Here is a 19,943-nt window from a genome sequence, read left to right on the forward strand (position 1 = left end):
GGAGTGTAGAGATCATTCAGCAGCCAAAGGAAATAGTCTCTACTCCACCCTGGGAGAGTGTGAGCCTGGGGAGACACAGACCCGGTGGGGCCTAGTCTGACTTTTCAAGGAGAACATGAAACATGATATTTTATAAGAAATATTCTGATTTAAAAAAAAACTTTGTGCATGAATTCATTTATTTAACAAATATATGTTGAGCACCTACTGTGTTCCAGGCATGATTCTAGGATCTGGAGACTTCTCAGTGAATAAAGAAGACAGCAATCTCTTTTCTGGATAAATTAGGCAATTGTGTAGATGGTTAGAATTCAGGGGAATGATTCAGATTGGACACATAATTTCAGGAATCATAGAATTCAGATTAGATGATATATCAAGGAATTTAAGTGCTGGTAGAGACGGGAAGAGGTCAACCAACTGAGCACTAAAGCACTGTCTTTAGAGTTGGGGGAAATTCAGAGGCATCAGCAAAGCCAACTGGGAAGACACAACTAGAGATAAACAACAACAACAACAACAGAGAGTGTGGTATCCAAGAGAAGAAAGTGCATTAAGAAGAAGGAAGTGGTCAGTTGGGCCATATGCTGCTGTCAGTCCCAAGAAATGTCCATTTAGCAACATGAGCATCATTAATGATCTGGATAAGAGCAGATTTAGGAAATTGATAAGAGGAGGGGCAAAATCCTAATTGGAATATGTTCAAGAAGGAGGAGAAAAATTAGACCCAGAAATTATTTACAAATGTTTTGAAAAGTCCTAAAGAAAAAAGAAGTGCAAGCTGGAATCAAGATTGCTGGGAGAAATATCAATAACCTCAGATATACAGATGACACCACCCTTATGGCAGAAAGTGAAGAGAAACTAAAAAACCTCTTGATGAAAGTGAAAGAGGAGAGTAAAAAAGTTGGCTTAAAACTCAACATTCAGAAAACTAAGGCATCTAGTCCCATCACTTCATGGGAAATAGATGGGGAAACAGTGGAAACAATGGCAGACTTTATTTTTATGGGCTCCAAAATCACTCCCGATGGTGATTGCAGCCATGAAATTAAAAGACGCTTACTCCTTGGAAGGAAAGTTATGACCAACCTAGATAGCATATTCAAAAGCAGAGATATTACTTTGCCAAAAAAGGTCCGTCTAGTCAAAGCTATGGTTTTCCCAGTGGTCATGTATGGATGTGAGAGTTGGACAGTGAAGAAAGCTGAGCTCCAAAGAATTGATGCTTTTGAACTGTGGTGTTGGAGAAGACTCTTGAGAGACCCTTGGACTGCAAGGAGATCCAACCAGTCCATCCTAAACGAGATCAGTCCTGGGTGTTCATTGGAAGGACTGATGCTGAGGCTGAAACTCCAATAGTTTGGCTACCTCATGCAAAGAGTTGACTCATTGGAAAAGACAGATGCTGGGAGGGATTGGGGGCAGCAGGAGAAGGGGACCACAGAGGATGAGATGACTGGATGGCATCACTGACTCGATGCACATAAGTTTGGGTGAACTCCGGGAGTTGGTGTTGGACAGGGAGGCCTGGCATGCCGCAATTCATGGGATCGCAGAGTCGGACATGACTGAGCGACTGAACTGAACTGAAAGAAAAAATGGGGCAGTGGCTGAAGGGAGAAGAGAGGACTTCTTTATTCCTGAATATCAGAGTAATAACAGTATGTGTATATGTTTGCAGGAAAGATCCAATTGAGAGAAAAAAACCTGATAATACACGCAAAACGGGAGACATTTGCTGGAAGAATGTCCTAGAATAGGAGCGGTAAGGATGGGACCTGGGGCCCTAGGCTTGGAGCCTAGACAAACAATGCATATCCAGTTCTGGGTCCAGCATGCAAGCCACCGGTTTGCAACCTCGGCAACCTTTGCTTATCCTGAAAATATACTGGACATTGTGGGTCCTTCACAGTAGAAAAGGCTTCCTTTGGAAACATCAATATTCAGATCTTCCTCAGTGTAAACATTGCCAAGCTAAATTTGCTGCCCATAATTGGTGGAGCTTTGAGGGAATTATATCCTCTGAAAGTGGTCAGCTGGATTTGGGTTTGGAATGAAGAAATAAAACCTGAGTTGATTTCAAATTTCACTATCCACAATAGAAACTTACATTTCTTTTTAACAGTTTGGCCTTAGCCATGAGAAATAGATAGCCATACCATTTCAGCTCCTAGCCTAAAACTACTGACATCTCAAAGAATCTGATTTGTCTTTTAAGTGCGTGCTGATATCATCACAGAACAAAGGATTAATTTGGGAGCCCCTCTTGGAAGCTTGAACTTGTCACTTATCTGAAATGACGAAAACTATATTTGTCAAGCAATACTTCACCTAAAAGTAAACACAGTAGTGCTCTGTGCACAGACTGAGCATCTGGGGCTCTTGGCAGCCCTTCTGGATTGGCCCCTTTAGAGAGGGAAGGCTCCCCTCGGGCCAGCATGCCATGCTGTTTCATCCATGGGAGGTACTGGTGTCAAACGGTCAATAGGCCTACTTCCCGGCACAAAATGGGGGCACGATGGACTGTTGCTAAATTAATGAATAAAACTGATTTCTGTCTGATATCTGAAGTACTGCTATCTCCATTAGACTCTGGACTTTGAATTATCATTTTGTCAAGTGATCTTTTAAGAAACATGACTAGAGCCTGAAGACTTTCTTTAATAACTCACAAGAAAATTAGCTTTGGGGGGCACATATTGATGTACTTTGTCACATCTGAGGTAACATTTGGATAAGAAGAGCCTACCTTCTAAGCCATTTAAAAGGAATTAGCTAATCCACAGTTGCCTTACTTGCTGGATCTTTCTGTCCTAAGAACAAAGAATTTTCAATTTATGCCTCTTTATTTTTATTGACACATCCAGTTTTCTTAAAGTTCCTACCTGGATGCCAAATAAATATTGGCTGGTGAAGTCTCTGTTTTTTAGGTGATAATAGTATCACATAAAATAGTTAAGCAGTAAATACACACACCCACACCCACCTACCCACCCTCCCCCAACACACACATATTTCAGCATTCTTGCCTTGAGAACCCCATGAACAGTATGAAAAGGCAAAAAGATATGACACTAAAAGATGAACTCCCCAGGTCAGTAGGTGGCCAATGTGCTACCGGAGAAGAGCAAAGAAATAGCTCCAAAAGGAATGAAGAGGCTGAATCAAAGTGGAGACAAAGACCACTGTGGATGTGTCTGGTGGTGAAAGTAAAGTCCAATGCTGTAAAGAACAATACTGCATAGGAACCTGAAATATGAGGTCCATAGTAGTGTTAGTTGCTCAGTCATGTCCAACTCTTTGCAGTCCCATGGACTGTAGCACATAAGGCTCCTCTGTCCATGGGATTCTCCAGAGAGAACACAGGAGTGGGTTGTGCCATGCCCTTCTCCAGGGAATCTTCCCAACCCAGTGATCAAACCTGGGTCTCTTTCATTTGAGGCAGAATCTTTACCATCTGAGCTACAGGGAAGTCATGTAGCTTCCTGTTATATCCATGTAGATTCATGTTAGGTCCACGAATCAAGGTAAATTGGAAGTGGTCAAATAGGAGATGGTAAGAGTGAACATTGACATGTTAGGAATCAGTGAACTAAAATGAACCAGGATGGGTGAATTTAATTCAGATGACCATTTTATCTACTATGATAGGCAAGAATTCCTTGGAAGAAATGGAATAGCCCTCATAGTCATCAAAAGAGTCCAAAATGCAGTACTTGGGTGCAATCTCAAAAACAACACAATGATCTCTGTTCATTTCCAAGGCAAATCATTCAATATCACAATAATCCAAGTCTATGCCTCAACCACTAATGCCAAAGCAGCTGAAGTTGAATGATTCTAAGAAGACCTACAAGACCTTCTAGAACTAACATCAAAAAAAGATGCCCTTTTCATCATAGGGGACTGGAACGCAAAAATAGGGAGTTGAGAAATACCTAGAGTAACATGAAAATTTGGTTTTGGAATACAAAATGAAGCAGGGCAAAGGCTAACAGAGTTTTGTCAAGAGAACACATTGTTCATAGCAAACACATTCTTCCAACAAAACAAGGATGTCACCAGATGGTCAATACTGAAATCAGATCGATTATATTCTTTGCAGTCAAAGATGGAGAAACTCTATACAATCAGCAGAAACAAGACCAGGAGCTGAATGTGGCTCAGATCATGAACTCCTTGTGCAAAATTCAAACTTAAATTGAAGGAAAACCTCTAGGCTATTCAGGTATGACCTAAACCAAATCCCTAACGGTTATACAGAGGAAGTAACAAATAGATTTTAGGGATTAGATCTGATAGAGTGCCTAAAGAACTATGGACAGAGGTTTGTAACATTGTACAGGAGGAAGTGATCAAAACCATCCCCAAGAAAAAAAAAATGCAGAAAGGCAAAATGTTTGTCTGAGGAGGCTTTACAAATAGCTGAGAAAAGAAGAGAAGCAAAAGGCAAAGGAGAAAAGGAAAGATATATCCATCTAAATACAGACTGCTAAAGAATAATACGGAAAGATAAGAAAGCTGTCCAAAATCAACAATGAAAAGAAATAGAGACAAATAATAGAATGGGAAAGACTAGAGATTTCTTAAAAAAAAAAACAAAAAACAAAAAACAAAAAACATTAGAGATACCAAGGGAACATTTCATGCAAAGATGGGCTCAATAAAAGACAGAAATGTATGGACCTAACAGAAGCAGAAGATATTTAAAAAGAGGTGGCAAGAACACACAGAAGAGCTATACAAAAAAGATCTTAATGACCCAGATAATGATAATGGTATTATCATGTCCCTAGAGCCAGATGTCTTGCAGTCTGAAGTCAAGTGGGCCTTAGAAAGCATCACTATGAACAAAGCTAGTGGAGATGATGGAATTCCAGTTGAGTTATTTCAAATTCTAAAAGATGGTGCTGTTAAGTGCTGCAGTCAATATGGCATCAAATTTGGAAAACTCAGCGGTGGCTACAGGACTGCCAAAGGTCAGTTTTAAATTCCAATCCCAAAGAAAGGCAATGCCAAAGAATGTTCAAATTTCTGCACAATTGCACTCATTTTACATACTAGCAAAATAATGCTCAAAATTCTCCATGCTAGGCTTCAACAGTACATGAATCCTGAACTTTCAGATGTTCAAGCTGGATAAAGAAAAGGCAGAGGAACCAGAAATCAAATTGCAAAAATCTGTTGGGTCATAGAAAAAAAACAAAAGGATTCCATAAAAACATCTGCTTCACGGACTATGCTAAAGCCTTTGACTTTGTGGATCACAGCACACTGTGGAAAATTCTTAAAGAAATGGGAATACCAGACCACCTGACCTGCCTCCTGAGAAATGTGTATGCAGGTCAAGAAGCAATACTTAGAACTGGACATGGAACAATAGACTGGTTCCAAATTGGCAAAGGAGTATGTCAAGGCTGTATATTGTCACCCTGCTTATTTAACTTCTATGCAGAGTACATCATGAGAAATGCTGGACTGGATGAAGCACAAGCTTGAATCAAGATTGCTGGGAGAAATATCAATAACCTCAGATATTCAGATGACACCACCCTTATGGCAGAAATTGAAGAGAAACTAAAGAGCCTCTTGATGAAAGTGAAAGAGGAGAGTGAAAAAGCTGGCTTCAAGCTCAACATTCAAAAAAACTACGATCATGGCATCTGGTCCCATCATTTCATGGTAAATAGATTGGGGGAAGAAAAGGAAACAATGATAGACTTTATTTTCTTGGTCTCCAAAATCAAAATAGATGGTGACTGCAGTCATAAAATTAAAAGATGCTTGCTCTTTTGAAGAAAAGCTATGATCAACCTAGAGAGAGTATTAAAAAGCAGAGACATTGCTTTGCTGACAAAGGTCCATATAGTCAAAGCTATGATTTTTCCAGTAGACATGTATGGATGTGAGAGTTGGACTATAAAGAAAGCCGATCATCGAAGAATTGATGCTTTTGAACTGTGGTGTTGGCGAAGACTCTTGAGAGTCCCTTGGTTTTCAAGGAGATCTAACCAGTCCATCCTGAAGGAAATCAATCCTGAATATTCATTGGAACGACTGATGCTGAAGTTGAAGATCCAATACTTTGGCCACCTGATGCGAAGATCCGATTCATTAGAAAAGACCCTGATGGTAGAACTATTGAAGGCAGGAGAAGCAAGGAATGACAGAGGATGACATCACTGACTCAGTGATGCCTGGTGTGCTGCAGTCCATGGGGTTGCAAAGAGTCAGGCACGACTGAGTGACTAAACAACAACATGTATATACACAATGACTTTTGATTTATAATGATGAAAATTGAATATTCATGTTTATTTTTACTCTTTCTCAAAATGCCACTAAAGTGACAAGAAAGGAATTTTTTTACAAGTTAGAAAAACACAAAAGATTCACAATGGGTTAGCAGAGGCACACAGGTGTCCCAATAGTAACTGATTTAGCTGAGAGTAGGAACCTAACTCCCTTCTGAGGGAGAAGCCAGTATGTTTACGAAGAACCTTAGAAAAGCTGAGAACTGGAGGCACCAAGAACCTCTCAACTCATGGGAGTGAGTGCTTGGACTGAAAACAGAGAGTATGTTCCAAACATATATGAATTATACATGGATTCTTTTTATATCCAGAGTATACAGGTGACTTATCTTGTCAGTAGGAAGTGGATATTAAGTGGAAAAATTAACTCACAGTAATTTTCTACTTTAAGATACTACAAAGTGAAAGAAGAGGAGTAGGAAAGGCAAATATTAAGATCCCAGGATATTAGTAGCTAGGCTTATGCCTCTCTGTTCCATCCAGGCAAGGCTTTGGAGGATTTCTTTCCAGAGAAACAAATGGACCTGCAAGAAATTATTTTCAGACAATAACATATGAAGCTACTTCCTCCACACAATAACCCTACAGTCAAGCCATCCATTTAGGAAATCAACCAGGACCACAAACACACACACACACACACACACACACACACACACAGAAAATTATACCAACTTTTTGGAGTCTTACTCTTTGATATTAAAGGAAAATTACAAGTTATAAGAGAGTTGAGAAAAGACTCAAGCATAAGAAACAGAGGCCAAAACTAAAAAAGCAGAAAGGAAAAAAAAAAAAAACACACACAAAAAAATAGAACTCAGAAGACACATGCAGACAATGCAAATAGCAGAATACTTACCCACCATCAAACCAAAAGAAAATTTACATAATTAATATATCTATGAAATTAGAAAAGGATGCTGGTAAAGGCAAAAAAATATCCAGAGAATAATTAAGAGATGATGGTAATTGAAAAGCCATAGCAGTAATACAAGTTCAATAGAAGAACTAAATGATATAACTAAGGACATCTTTAAGAAAATATAACAAAAAGAAAAGAGATAAAAGATAAAAAGTTTAGAGAACTAACAGGAATCTCAGGACAAATGATCTAACTAATGGAAGTTCAAGAAAGAGAATACAGAAAAAAAAGTTATCAAAATAATAATGTGAGAATACTTCCCAAAACTGGAGGACATGAGTTTCTAGGTTGACCTGTCCAGCAGAGCGAATGAAAAAGTATAATACGAGGCATATTGAGATAAAATTTCGGAGATCCAAGCTCAAAGAAAAGAAAATATAACTTTATAGAGAATAAAACTGGATCGGACATAAAGAGTTTGGGGTCAGAATGATATCTAAATTCTGGAAGTTAGTAATCCTGAAAATAGAGATGCCTTTCAAAATTCTAAGGGAAAGAAATTTCAATTTAGATTTAAAAAACGTAGACAAACTTTCTGTCAAGCTTGTAGGTAAAACCAAGAACTTCTCAGACATTAAAAAATTAAGAAAAAAACTATGTTCTATCCCCTCCTCCTTGTCCCCCATTTCAGGAAGTTAGCAAAATGAGGAGAAACACAAGACAAGAAGACACAGGTACAGGAAGAAGGAAATCCAATAACAATAATAACATAAGAGACAGAGTTAATTCTCTCTTCTGGCAAAAGGAAGTCTCAAGAGGACAGAAGTACAGATTGGCAGAAAATAATGAAGGACTACAAAAGTTTGTACTCCAAGAGGAAGAAAAAGTGGAACCCATAGTTTTATTTAATGTCTGACCATATTTTAGGGAGTTTTATACTCAGATGCTCAGGCATGTCTGACTCTTTGTAACCCCATGAACTGAAGCCCACCAGGCTCCTCTGTCTATGGGATTGTCTAGAAAAGGATACTGGAATGGGTTTCCATTTCCTTCTCCATGGGACTTTTACGGTACTGTGCAGTTAGTGAAAGGTACATAGGAAAACTGAGCAAACAGCCGAATGAGACAATTACCACCGGAAAGAAATATTTTAAAAATTAATGCATGCAGGGAGCTGCCCGCGAGAACGGGGTCCTTTGTCCGAAGGACACAGCTCTGGGAGCTTCTTCAGTCCTTGAGGGTTTGCTTGCAAACATAGCTCTCTGTCCCGCCACCCCAGAGATTAGGCGCTTATTTACTGCAGGCACCTGGAGTTCTGTGCAAACTTCTCATGCACAGAGAAATGTTATCTGGTGTAAGAAATAATAACAGGGTGCCATTCCCATGCTCTCAAGATTTCTTGTGACTGTTTGTAAGATGTATAGGTCAACCAAGAAAAAATGTTAACTGTCTTGTCTTTCTCACGCTCTTATGTATAAATATAAGATGCTGAATAAAGTTGGGGTCAGACTGCGTCCCTTCGTGGAGACGTGTCTGAACCTCTCGACCCCATCTTTGTTGTAGATTTCTCTTGCTTTAGTTTCCTTTCTCAGCCCCGCCATGCACGTTCTCGGGACCTGATCGACTTTGCCGGCTGGCACCGGCAAATGCAAAAATTAATAATGTACTATATACTAATCTGTTAATGTTATAGTAATAATATATAAATATTGAATATTAATTCAAGTAAAGATGATTATATAACTATATTGAGAGGCTGAGGGAGAGAAAAGAAGTAAGTATGGGAGGTTGGGGTGTAAGAGACTTAAATTCTAATCTTCCATAATAGGAAGTCAACAGATAAGGTCTAAAATTGATAAAGAAATAGTAAGACATGAACAATAGAGTACAGAGGTATATACCAGAAGATATATTAAAGACGTTGAAAATTGTTACCTTTTAGAGGGACAATGGGTCAGGTGACTACTGTTTCATATCCTTAAGAAGTACTGTTTGGATTTTTCAATTGCATGCACACACTCATAACCTAAAACTTGAATAAAAAGTCACATATGAAGCAATGTAGGAGAGAAGATTTATTGTGACTATTTAATAAAATAATGTTATAGCATATATAGACTGTTGATACATATAGATTATTAATAAATTCCTAAGGTTTACTAGTTGCTAATATAAAGATTGTCTCATTATCAGAAAAATCAGCAAATACATGAACATTTTTACTCTTCATTCCCTAGTAAAACATTTTTTACTAAGAGTTGTGGATGATAAGAAATATGAAATATACTCCTTACACTAAACTAACAGCCATGACAGCTAATATTTAATTGGTGTAAAATGTATACCAAGCATTATTCCAAGTACTTTAAATTATCTCACTTAATTCTATGAGATAGATACTATTATTATCTCCATTTTGTAGATGAGGCTCAGTAAAACGAAGTAACTTCTCCAGGCCATAGGCTTGTAAGAGATGGGGTCAGGATTCAAACCCAAGCAGAAGGCTTGAGAGCCAGTGATATTACCCACTGTGTCACGCTGCTGCTTTATAACCTAGTTGAGGAAGAGAGCAAACAGAACTAAACAACCTTATAAGATCTAAAAGAGTTCAACATAATGTTGGAAGAGATGTCTCAAATGCATGCAAGCATACTTTCGGGAAAATAAGTGTATTACTGTAGGATTCAGAAGAGATGGAGAATTCTTCCGGCTGATGGTCAAGGAAGACTTTTCTTGGACCAACCTGGGCAGGGAGGGCATTCTTTGAGAGAAAGTCAGGATGTGGAGGTAGGAACTGGATGCCAGAGGTCAGCAAGGAAAGAAGTTTCACCAGGGCATTGCAAATTTTGTTCATTCATACATGAGACTGATGAGAACAAGGCAAGGAGGACCTAATGTCAAATTACAAAGGGACTTGTTGGTGTCAGGCTAAGAAGACTGGACTTGATCCTCTGCAAATGGGAAGTCATTGTTAAGCAGATGACAGTTTAATCTGGACACGGTACCCATAAGTAATGAAGAGGAGGTGACAAAAACAGGGAAGGGTTTATTGGGACAGTCTGGATGAGAGTTTTCGAGATCAGACAGTTGTTAATGAGAGTGCAAATAAAGGGCTGCATCCTGGATGGGAAGAATTTGACTTGCCAAAAAATGTTGGATTTTGTTTTTTCTACCAAGGAGAAATTTTTTCAAACTAGAAAGGATGCAACTGATATGATGAAAATGGAATTAAATTGCAAGAAGTTCAAGTAGAATGAATTCAAATCACTAGAGTCAAACAAGTTACAACCGAGAGCGATCCAATCAAATACTGAGCAATTATGATCTTGAATCAGATGATAGGATTTCTTTTAAACTAAGAGAAAATTTTATAGAATTAACAGTAATGAATGCTCATAGAGAAAATAAAAACAGAAAGAAGAAAAAATCAGTAAGCTTACTCCACAGGTATATACTTAGATGACATTTGGGTTACTTTTTTCTTTTATTTATAACTTTTTTTCATGTTGATAAATAGTCGAATGGATGATGCTATTATATATAGAACTTATCATTTTTATCTTGCTCGAATAACATTGTAATAAAACATTCCATATTCTGTTACAAATTTATTTGTATATATAATTCTTAATCATTATATAATGTTCAGTAAGGTAGGTATACATACTAAAATATATTTAACCAAATATAGTTGGATATTTAAACACTTTCTAAAAAAATTTCTTTTTATATAAGTGTAGTATCCTTTCACTTAGTCTTTTCTGAATTGTGAACTGTGTCCATAGACTACTATTCCAGATAAAGCTTTTTGGAAAAAACAGGAGAGTATGAAAAGAGCAGCCAGTTTAAACACAATTTCTATATAGTCAGGGATGAAACAGTTAAACTGCAAAACCTTAGCGAGACAACAAAATGACCGTTTGTTTTAACCACACTGCTGCCCCTGAAGGACGACTGATAAAGACACATGGGAAATAGCATGTAGAAAACATCCACGGAGGCACAACTAGGGTTTGATAATTAACTGCAGAAGCACACTCTAGTTAGGTCTATATTTGTGTGTTTTTATATTGCATTTACATTTATTTATATGTATTTGAGGGTTTCTTGGACTGCAAGGAGATCCAATCAGTCCATCCTAAAGGAAATCAGTCCTAGATATTCCTGGGAAGGACTGATGCTGAAGCTGAAACTCCAAAACTTTGGCCGCATGATGAGAAGAACTGACTCACTCGAAAAGACCCTGATGCTGGGAAAGATTGAAAGCAGGAGGAGAAGGGGGCGGCAGAGGATTAGATGATTGGATGGCATCACTGACTTGATGGACATGATTTTGAGCAAGGTCTGGGAGTTGGTGATGGACAGGGAAGCCTGGCATGCTGCAGTCCATGGGGTTGCAAAGAGTCGGACATGAACGACTAAACTGAACTGATATATATTGGTTAAGTTAACTGAGAAGAAGGACATAGTACATTCTTAAGTATGGGTACAGTTATCCCCCAATTCATCCTCAGTTCAGTTCAGTTCAGTCACTCAGTCCTGTATGACTCTTTGCGACCCCATGAATCGCAGTACGCCAGGCCTCCCTGTCCATCACCAACTCCCCGAGTTCACTCAGACTCATGTCCATCACTTGGTGATGCCATCCAGCCATCTCATCCTCTGTTGTCCCCTTCTCCTCCTGCCGCCAATCCCTCCCAGCATCAGAGTCTTTTCCAATGAGTCAACTCTTCGCATGAGGTGGCTAAAGTACTGGAGTTTCAGCTTTAGCATCATTCCTTCCAAAGAACACCCAGGACTGATCTCCTTTAGAATGGACTGGCCAATTCATCCTATTGTTGTTTAAAAACCCCGAGTTCATGGAAATGGTAAAGTTTATGGAAAAGTGATATCTGAGCCAGTTCATAAACGAGTGAAAACAGCGTGTTTAGAGTGAGCAGACCAAATATACAGCACTCTGTGGTGTCTGCAGTTGTTTCATTTTGCAAGACTGTATATTGTGACGTGTGAGTGGTGTGATGGATCATGTGCAAAATCTTTAGTACACTTGATGGATCAAGTGCAAGATCTGGTCATCATTTTTGTATAACTTTGCGCTGGTTAGGTAATCCTTGAAATTCACTTAGGGGAGGATTATAACACTTTTGTCAAGGAGTGGATGGAAGATTAACTGAGATATCGGTGATGAACACCCCAGAGCATCTGAATTACCTCCATATCATGCTAGCACAAGATTTAGTGGGAACTCATAGGATAGGTCATTGGAGGACAGCCAGAAATCCTCCTCACTAACTCTGAGAAAACATTACTAGCTCCTCAGATGGAGCAGTGAGAATAAGTTGGGGTCAAAATTGTATGGATGATGGAATCCCCTAGGTTTTCACTTAATGGGAAGTCACACTTGGAAGTTCCCATAGATGTACTGGTAATAATGAGCCCTCTGATTTGACCATGTGCCTCTCAGAATATAGTAAACAACAAGGGTTATACTGTCCAAATCAAAAGGTTTATCCAACGTGCTTATAAGTGTCTGTCATGTTGTCAGTTTTCTCACATATATAAAACACAGTTTTTTGGAAGTCAGCAAAGGTCACTACTGTTGTTCCTTATAGGCGAAGATTACTGGACAGGCTGAAATTATAGCACAAGTAAGGTTAACACCATTTAATTAAATCTGATCTATTAGATAAGGGGGCAAAAAGGAAAAAGATACTTTTGATTGTAGGACTTCTATGGTGGCTCAGCAGTAAAGAACCTGCCTGCAATACAGGAGACTCAGGTTTGATCCCTGGGTCAGGAAGATCCCCTGGAGAAGAAAATGGCAACCCACTCCAGTATTCTGCCTGGGAAATCCCATGGACAGAAGAGCCTGGCAGGCTACAGTGCATGGAGTCACAAAAGAGCCAGACACACTTTGAGACTAAACAACAACACATTTGATTGTGCTGTTCTTGATATAATGACTTATTTGGTTCTTTGTTGCTAAAGCCCACCAACTCCAGAGCTGAAAACTCTGATCTCATTTTTTATCAACTTTATGGGGGTGCTATTTACATAAGCCAAATGGCATCATTTACAGTATTCAGTGTGATGAATTTTGACAAATGCATACACACAAAACCACCACCCCAATGGATGTTATACAAAGCTTTTTTTGTCGCCCTCAGAATTTCCCTGTCGCCCTTTTGCAATCAGTCCTCTTACCTCTTTGGCGTGCCCACTTTAGATGGTCATTAATTATATTTTTATCATAGTAAATATTTTGCTTGTTCTAGAATCTCACACAAACGAAATCATATAGTATGTACTCTTATGTGTCTAGGTTCCCTTGGCCAAGCATGTTTTTCAGATTCATCCATACTGTTGACGGTAATCACTGCTGTGGTGCTGCTGCTGCTTAAGTCACTTCAGTCGTGTCCGACTCTGTGTGACCCCATAGACGGCAGCCCACCAGGCTCCACCGTCCCTGGGATTGTCCAGGCAAGACACTGGAGTGGGTTGCCATTTCCTTCTCTAGTGTATGAAAATGAAAAGTGAAAGTGAAGTCACTCAGTCGTGTCCGACTCTTTGCGACCCCATGGACTTCAGCCTACCAGGCTCCTCCGTCCATGGGATTTTCCAGGCAAGAGTATTGGACTGGGTTGCCATTGCCTTCTCCCATGGTATCACTAATCTGTTCCTTTTGAATAGTGAGCGCATATGAAAGTACCAGTGTATGCATGCACTATGGTTTTTTTAATCCATTCAGCTGTTGATGGACATTTGAAGTGTTTCCATGTGTGGCTATGATGAATAAAGCTGCTAGGAGCATTTATGTGCAAGTCTTTTGTAGATATGTTTTCCTTTTCCCTGGGTCAATACTTAGAATTGGAATTGTTAGGTCATGGGGTCACAAAGAGTGATTAACATACAAGGTATCCATTTAACTTTTTAAGAAGTGACCAAAGTGTTTCCCAAAGTGGTTGTACTATTATACATTCTCACTAGCAATGTACAAGAATTCCAGGTGTTCTTATTCTCACTAATAAAAGGTCTTTTAAAACTTGAGTCTCTCTAGTGGGGAGTTAGTAGTAACCTACTGCTTTTGATTTTCATTTCCTTGATGAATAATGATGTTGAACTCCACCCCCCCCCCCCACATCATGCTTGTTTTGGCAATTTGAATATTTTTTTTTCCATAAAATGCCTTCAAGTAATAGGAGCAAGAGATGGGGAGGTACCTAGATCTGAATGGATAATGATACCATTCTTTGAATAAAGCAGATTTGAAGTAGAGAGAAGGGTGGCCGAAAGTTAAAAGAAGCTCACTTTCATGTATTTCTCAAATAAATTCAAAATCATCTTATCTTTTACCCTGGAAAATTCTTTACTCTCTTTTCTACCTATTGGGGTTCTAATCAGATACAGAGTCATGGAAGATTTATCTAAATTATGGATTATGAGAGAGAAATGGCCAAAGTTGAAATAATGCTTTCAGTCCTTATCTTAGTAAATCTGCTCTGTTTATTAAACAAGTCAATAAATTCTAGGGTCATAAGGAAGATAGACTGGTAAATATAACAACCATTTACTCAATACTTCCTCTGTGCATGAAATTGCACTAGGGAATAAAAGACAAAATGATAAATTAGATCTTGTAATCACCATAAAGAAGTTCAAACCTTCTTGCAATTTAGAGTTATCCTTCTGTGAGCCCATATGTGGCAGAATGTACTAAAAAAGAATCAGCAAGGAGAGGCAAAGGGCTTTGAAGCACAAGGATTAATATGTAGGAGGAAGAAGAAAGGATACTACAGAAGTCTTAGAGGAGGTGGTAAAAAATGGAGACTTTGAGGAAAGAGCATTTTCACCAGTGATTGCAGTCAATGTTTGTTTGAATCACCTTCTTTATAGCAGACTACTTGGGTTTATATGAAAAAGTATAATTTATTCCAGGGAAATGCTCATCTTTAGGTAATTGGCTTTTATTTGACAACTAAAAGTGAAGTAGTAAGAAAATATTTACCCACTAATGAATCCTTCTGAGAAATATCAAGGAACAGTTATCTTTAATTATGTATCAACAAATATAAAGTAATGTGTAGTGGACAGAGCACAATTTTAAAGCTACTGAGACCTGGATTCAAATCTTGGTTTTGCTATATGTATCTCTTGATCCAATCATTTTCTCCTTTGAGCATTTGTTTTATGTGAAAATGGATGTAGTAGTCGTTTGCTTGTGGCATTGCCATGATGGCTAAGCAGTGAGGTTAGTCCTCAAACTAAGAGTAGCATATGTGATGTGATCCTTAAGCACACATTTCTTTTTTCTCTCCTTACCCTTGTGCAATTCTAATGAGCTCAGATTGTAATTTTGCTTTTTAATTTGCAAGATCATAAATCAAGGCAAACAAAATGCAGATGGGATAACAGGGGAAGTAGGGAGGGGGACAATATTAAACAAATCTGAATCTTTGTAAATGACCTAATTTTGCCAATGGTGAATTTCTACTGGGTAAGGAAAGAATAAGGCAAATAGTGGAATGGTCTCAACACTATTAGCATCTCCTTGATATTTCTGTTATAGATTTTTCAGATTCTTGGTCATGATTTTTTTTTAAATACATTACAGGAAAAGTGGGCATGTCCTGGTATATGAAGTGCTCACTCATGCCTGTCATTGTCATCAATTGTTGGTAATAGTCATTGAGTATTTACTGTGAGTCACACAAAGTGCCAAGTGTTTTACATACATTACCTCACTTATCTTTCACAAAAACCCTATGAGGTAGGCAACATTATCACATCTGAGTTGTAAATAAGTGATTTGTGTCACAGTGGTTGGCTACCATGCCACATAGAAAGTGAGGGAGCAATAGAGTCAGTATGTGAAATTAAGACAATATGACTCCCAAACTTCCCACTCAGCCTTTGTGCTATGTTGCTTACCATCACACACTCACACATATACACTAATACACATATACTCACACACACACATGAACATACATATGCACGCATACACACACATACATGTTCACATACATTCAGAAGCACAGCCACACACACATTAATACACATACACACATGTATATAGACACAGACTCAAACACACAGATACATACACACACATACCACACAACTTTCTGGTTCCTGCCACCACCTCTACTTTGGCAAAAATTCACTGTCGTCTTACAAAATCAGGGCTTGGCTAGAAACATTTGCTCATGTGAGTCAAGCATCATGTTTCCATTTGGCCTCTGAGCCTCTCCTCACACACAAGGAAGCCAGAGGCAGGGCAGGATGCCACCATGCCAAGTGCAAACATCACATGGTATTAAGTCATTTTTATGGGGTACTGCTAAACCTGCCCCTAGTGGAAAAAAAAAAGCTAAATTTGATGTAGTACACTGATACCTTGATTAGTGAATTCCTGAAGAATAAACTCCCCTTAAAAGAAGCAGGAGTCTGCTCTTCAGTTTTCATTTACTTTTTACAAATACGCTTATTCTGTGCAGCACAGCTGCCCTGGTTTGCAACTGTGTGACAAAATATCTCAGAAAAAAGTTTTGATTTTCATTGGCGACTTTAAGATTGATAGGATAATTCTAGGCTGAGTTATGAATGCAAATATGAAATAGACTGATTTAGAATTGAGGAACTGAAAGATACTGAAAGGTGGTGGTCCTTTGGTACTGGGTCTGACTTTGTGAGCAGGGGGTTTTGCAGAGGGGATGATGCTGAGCAGTGTAACAAAGGGGTTAAGGTCCTAAGCCCCAGCTCCACCCTTCACTGCAAAGTGATCTGGAGGCACTTAACCTCTGTAAACACGAACTGCCTCCCTGACAGATAGAGTGATAATATCTGGCTTAAGGTTTTGTGTCTCTAGGCTTTCAGGAAATGGCACTTCTTTTCTTTCCACCGTTCCCTCCTTCCCCTTTATTATTTGTACTGTATTGTGGAGGCAAGGGATTGATGGGGCAAGGCTCACACCTCAGGCCTCTTCGAGTTTCTGTCTACATTCTCTCCCTTGGTTACCATGCCTTCAGCCATATCATCCAAGCTCCAGCTCAGTTCTTATCTACATTTTCATCTTATGCTATAGACCTCCATGTGGACACCCTGCCAAGGCATTTTACTTTCAATAAGTGCACCAAATTTTTATTTCTTCCCTAAATTACCTCTTGACTTTGAAACAGTTCTTTCAAATAGGACCTCTAGGCTCAAACACCAAGGCGCTGAGTCAGCTTTAACACTTCCCCCACCTTGTTTCCTTATCTTTGAGTCACCAAATTGTAAGTTCTTCCATTGAAACATGTTTGGTAAGAGCAATCATAAAAACTCAAATGACTATAATAATCATGTCAAGGGATTTTTAGAGTAACAAGATTGTTTTCTTAACATACATTTATGAATCTAAAATTAAAGACATTTCTGTTCTCCAATCTTAAGTGGCTAAACCATTGCACAGTTAGCTGTAAAATTGAGTCTTTGTTCAGTCACCCCATTGCAACATCCTGCACACAACTGTGAAATTCTCTCAACTTCCTGCTTAAAATCCTCAACAGTCCTCCAGTGCTTCTGAGCAGCACTAAATGTGGAAAAGCCTTGCATTTAAGGTTCCCTCAAATCTACTGCCAGTCTAGGTTTCAACCTTTTATTGCTCCAATTCAGTTCTACAAGCTCTCCTTAAATGAAACTCCTTACTCCTCTTGGAATAAACTGTGCTTTTCCTGACCCCAAATCTCTGCTCATACCATTATCTATTTTCGTATTTTCCCTATTACATTGATATTCATTTGTCATATTTAGTTGAATCACTAGGATGTCAGCCTCCTCTGCGCCCAACAGCCATGTTCCTTTCTGTCTTCTCTGAACCCTCATAGCACATTGATTGTGGCATGCTCATGGCATTTATCACATAAAAACTCTCTCTTAGGTTACAGATTCTGGAACACAAGTATCACCACTTTCTTAGTGTGCTTCTGAGTACTAAGTGGCCCTCAGTGTATTGAAAACCTTTGATGTAGTCATTGGATGGTGCCTGGGACAGTGGTGGAAGCCATGTTTTCTAACCTCTGAGAAAATCGTAGAGCTATTTTCTATTTTGTTAAACATTTTTCAACCTAATTATATAAACATTGCTTTGGAATTGCAAAGCTCTGTAGAGCCTATTTTTGTCCCAAATCTTTCTTGATCAGTGGGTACCTGAGTCCCTGAGAATACACAGGTGGTTTTTATGGATCAAGTATGAAGGCTCAGGTCCGCTGCTGTCATCAGATGCAGCTGGGTCTCTAATCATCTCCCCAAATTGCCTAATTCAGAGTCCTTCACATAGAAGGAAACTTTGCTGATTAATTCCAACAAAAAGAATATAGTGTGGAAGAGTAGGATAGATAAGTAGAGGTTTGGGAATAAGACAAACTGGATTTAGATTCTGGCCTGGTCACTTACTAGCTGCACAGATTTGGGTAAATTGCTTACCTTCTCAGCTTGCTTCCTCATCTATAAAACATGGACAGTTATCTCCACTTTAAGAAGTTGTCATGGCAAAACGGTGTATAATGTCTATAATGGAACACAACAAATTGAGGCCAAAATAATCTTCAGTAAATTACAAATTTGAATATTTAATTTTTCTTAATCATGCATAGATTTTTATCAAAGAGCCTTTTTCTAAGTTGAATAAGTGGAAATTTTTTTTTCAACATTCTGAGGAAATGTTGAAATTTTGGGAGTGCTGTTACTGAAAGTATCACTAGATTCCACTGTTACTTCTCATAAAAGTCCTTTAAAAAAAGATGAATAATCAACTAAGTAGTTTGGAAGGTAAATGCTTAGAGCATTTAGTGTGGTTAAGCTGGGTGATAGACATTTTTTTTTCCTACATTTGCAGACTTCAATGTTTTCTTTGAATAAAAAGTTATTATATTCACTTAAACAGTTCTAACAGGCCTCATAGTTAAGTCTTCTAGCAACTCCGTAACTGGCCTTGATCTCCAACTATTTTTTATGATGTCACCTCGCCTTTCACACCACTTCTATGAGCTCAAGCAGGAATGTACACTACCTGCCTATGATGGTTAGCAAAAGGGAGTGGTAGTTCAAGTCAAGGGAGGCTCTTTGGAAAAATAAATGAAGATCTGGTATAACTTCTAAAACACTCTGAGCCCTTATACACTTTGTGATTTTATGCCAAATATGGAAGTAAAAATAAGGTATTTTGATATCAAGGATGAGTATCACATCACTTGGTTTTAAAAGCACTCTCCTCCCCTTCTAAACTCTAAGGTGTTTTAATACTAATTGGCTTCAATGAAAGCCTATAGGAGTTCCTTTCCTGGAATGGTCCTAGCACTGGGTGACACAGAGTTCTGTTCAGTACAGTAAGCATGAGTCAGAGAAAATACTGTTGTTGAAACTGTTGTTTTCCTCCTTATAAAGCTCACACTAACCAATACAGAGTGATCCGAAAGCATTTAGGAAAGGATAAGAGGCATGGACTCCACAGCTGGTCGGTGGACCAAGGCATAATTTCAAGTTGGGGATTTCATTTAATCAGGTAAAGTGTCTGGGGGGATAGGAAACCCAGGCTAGGACTCTGCTAACCAGCTCAGTTAAACTATTGATGGGAAATGTGCTCTGAGTTGTTCCCAGGAAGATGAATAACTGACCCTTTCGTCAATGTCCTTTGGTGTTTTTGACCAGCACTGTCATAGCTCTGTGGTTCTCAACCTGGCTGCAAAGTAGAATTACGCAGAGCGCTTTAAACAATCCTGATGGCC

The 19,943-nt window shown here is 38.7% G+C and overlaps 1 long non-coding RNA gene across 1 annotated transcript; it reads right to left on the reverse strand.

Annotated features, from left to right (window-relative positions):
* Positions 1 to 6,431: 6,431 nt before the first annotated feature.
* Positions 6,432 to 18,726, reverse strand: LOC129652804 (uncharacterized). The gene is made up of 3 exons (XR_008714742.1): positions 18,643 to 18,726; positions 9,115 to 9,211; positions 6,432 to 6,841 (listed from the first exon to the last, which is right to left on the reverse strand). It is a non-coding gene; the product is annotated as an uncharacterized LOC129652804 (long non-coding RNA).
* Between the last annotated feature and the right edge of the window lie 1,217 nt (positions 18,727 to 19,943).

This window comes from Bubalus kerabau, chromosome 5 (genome assembly GCF_029407905.1).
Source record: "Bubalus kerabau isolate K-KA32 ecotype Philippines breed swamp buffalo chromosome 5, PCC_UOA_SB_1v2, whole genome shotgun sequence".
Taxonomy (NCBI): domain Eukaryota; kingdom Metazoa; phylum Chordata; class Mammalia; order Artiodactyla; family Bovidae; genus Bubalus; species Bubalus kerabau.